The sequence below is a fragment of the Micropterus dolomieu genome, linkage group LG12 (genome assembly GCF_021292245.1).
Source record: "Micropterus dolomieu isolate WLL.071019.BEF.003 ecotype Adirondacks linkage group LG12, ASM2129224v1, whole genome shotgun sequence".
Taxonomy (NCBI): domain Eukaryota; kingdom Metazoa; phylum Chordata; class Actinopteri; order Centrarchiformes; family Centrarchidae; genus Micropterus; species Micropterus dolomieu.
In genome coordinates, this window is record NC_060161.1 from 25,074,850 (window position 1) to 25,077,833 (window position 2,984).

Here is a 2,984-nt window from a genome sequence, read left to right on the forward strand (position 1 = left end):
TTTATGCTAAGCTAAATATGGCTGTAGCTTCATATTTAACGGGGCGATATGGGAGCGAAATTGATCTCCTGATATAACTCTCTGCAAGGAAATGAGAAAGTATATTTCACTATTCCTTGAAAGAACTGGACTGTAAAAGATACAGTATAACTCTGTTGAAGTCTGTGCGCCTAAAGCTATTGATAAGCTCCCCCAAATACTTGAAATCAAAACTGCTAGAGAAAACTGTGAAGAAGAGATATTTCAAGCTGACATTTTTCTCCTTTTAATGCAAATCTTTCCCTTGCAGATGGATCACAACTTATTCATTTACTCATCTAGATGTTTTGCCACTAATAAACTTCCATATTTAATCCAACACAGATACACCATTAATGGTGTTTATTTGGTTAACTGAAAACAGTTAACACAACACCATACTTACATCTTTCCCAGTTTTTATGTAGTTTTTTCCTGTTTTTTTTTTTTTTGTCTCTCTGGTCTCTTGTTGCTTTCATTGCTCAGACTCCTTGAACGTTTTAATATATAGCTGAATTTGATTTTGTTATATAATCTCAGTGATAACTCTTTCTCTCTCCTTCTCTGTCTCTCTCATGTTTAAAGACACACACACACACACACACAGACACACAGGCAGCTTAGACAGAGGAACAAGCAGACAAAAGCATGTTTGTGTTCATGAGAATGTGAAGCACAGTGGGTCTCTATGTATGGAGGCAGTGTCAGGCTTGTCCCAGAGGGAGGGGGGGGGGGAGGGGGGGTTAGAGGGGATTTCACAAACTCTTTTACTTAGAGCATGACTACAGTATTGCACAGGAATTTAAAAATACATAGCTCTCTTCCTCAAAATGCTGGTGCATGGTAGTCAGTATTCAAAACCGTACTTATGTAAAAGTATGCAAATATTATAAGCAAAATGTACTCACAGTATCCAAAGAACTCATTGTTCATGCAGAGAAATGGTCCTTGTGTTGTAGGTGTTTTACTGTATTTCTGAAGTTTCTGGATTAATATAACTGCTGCATTAATGTTGCATTTTACTGTTGTAGATGTTGAAGGTTGAGCTCAGTTTAACTTCTTAATTTAATCTACTGCAATGCATCATATTCTGTAAGATTATTATAAATTTGTAGCATAGCTGTCCTTTGAGAACCACGTATCTTTAAAAAGTCAACTTTTCATGAGCTCAGAGGAACAGCCTTGCCTTCAGCTTTGTGACAATGCATTTTCCAGGAGGAGAATTTTCTCAACTCATAAAGGTACTTAATCCTTCAGTTTATCCATAAACATCCAAATTCAAAATCACCAAATTTGGAGATAAATTGTTTTCACTGAACAGAAAGGGTATGAAAATTGTAATCTAAAAAGTAATTAGTAACTAAAGCTGTCGGACAAATGTAGTGAAGTAGAAAAATGAAGTTACATGAAATGGAAATACTAGTGAAAAGCAGGAGTGCCTCAAAATTTGCACTTAAGTACAGTACTTGAGTACATTTACTTACATGCCACCACTGCTTATAAATGCTGTCATCACGCAAACCATGTGGTTTCAATCACTTTCATATTTTTTGGTGTTTTGTTGTCAGGCAACAGCAAAAGCATGGATTTATTGATTCAGTAGTCTAATCCAGCAGCCAAGAAGTAGCGGTTGGACACTCATTTGAGTGATTTAAGACTCACTGGGGTTTTCTGCTTTCATCCAACAGCAGAACAAAGAGACATGTCGTTGAGATCGCCTGTATTGTATATGGAAGCTGCCAAAAAAGGTGTTTTGTCCCTTTGTAATTGTGAGAAATTGCTGTCTTTCTAATTTATGAAAGTTCCTCCTAATTATGGAATTGGATCTTCTGAAAGATGCATAATACACAAAGTAGCAAACAAAGCAATATTTAATAATCCCTTTTAACTTAACTTTAGCAACAGCAATAGATTTGTGAGTGAGAAGACCTGAATTGTATATGGAAGCCCATTTCTGCCAAATCAATCATTACTGACTTTCTTTTCCTTATAATTGTGAGATACTATGTTATTTCCCGTAAAGTTTCTCGGAATTATGGAATTGCATCCCTTGAAAACCAACCTTTATAAAGAATAGTATTTAATTCTTTACTCCAGCAGAGAAAGTGGGAGAGAGCACCTGTAAGCCCATTTCGGCAGTTTGCTCCAAATTACAACATACAATGTTATAATTGGTGACATAGTATGTCATAATTAAGGCTGTAAGATTGATCTATTAATCTTTTAGTTAATTATCTGTTGGGAAATTGCGACAAATGCCTATCGCAGCATCCCAGAGCCTATGGTGATGAGAAGCAGCAAATCCTCAAATTTGAGAAGCTAGAACAATTGCTTGAGTTTTTTGTGTGTGTGTGTGGGGGGGGGTTTATGCATGGCCAATGCTTTTGATAGACGCATCTTTTATTTCATGGTTGAGAAAGAGTTAAAGGCAGCAGGGAGAGGGAGCGATGTGAGGGAGGTGGTGGGAGCGAAACACTAAATGTAGCCACTCTATCTATTGTTTGGTTTTTTTGTTCCTTTCTCCCCTAAAAAGTACACAAAAGCAGCGCCAGTCCATTGTGGTGCAAAACAGAGAGCAGGCAGGGCGACCTGGGTCGAGAGAGGAGGCACAGGGACCAACACACGCGCACACACACACACACACATTCATTCTTTCAGTCTCTTCTCCGTCACACACACGATTCACAAGCTCATGAGTCAACGCGTTCAAACACACATTCACTTCAAATACATGCACACACAGACACGCACAGTATTTGTAGTCGTGCTGTGTTCACTGGAGTTAAGGTGCATATCCCTGCTCTCTCCCACGCAGTGCTTTGTGTTGATTGAGCAAGTTGCTCTGGTTAGAGAGGAGATGAATGCGACATTTAAGACTGAAATAACACACACTCACTCTCTCTCTCTCTCACACACTCACACTCACACTCACACTCTCTCTCTCTCTCTCTCTCTCTCTCTCTCTC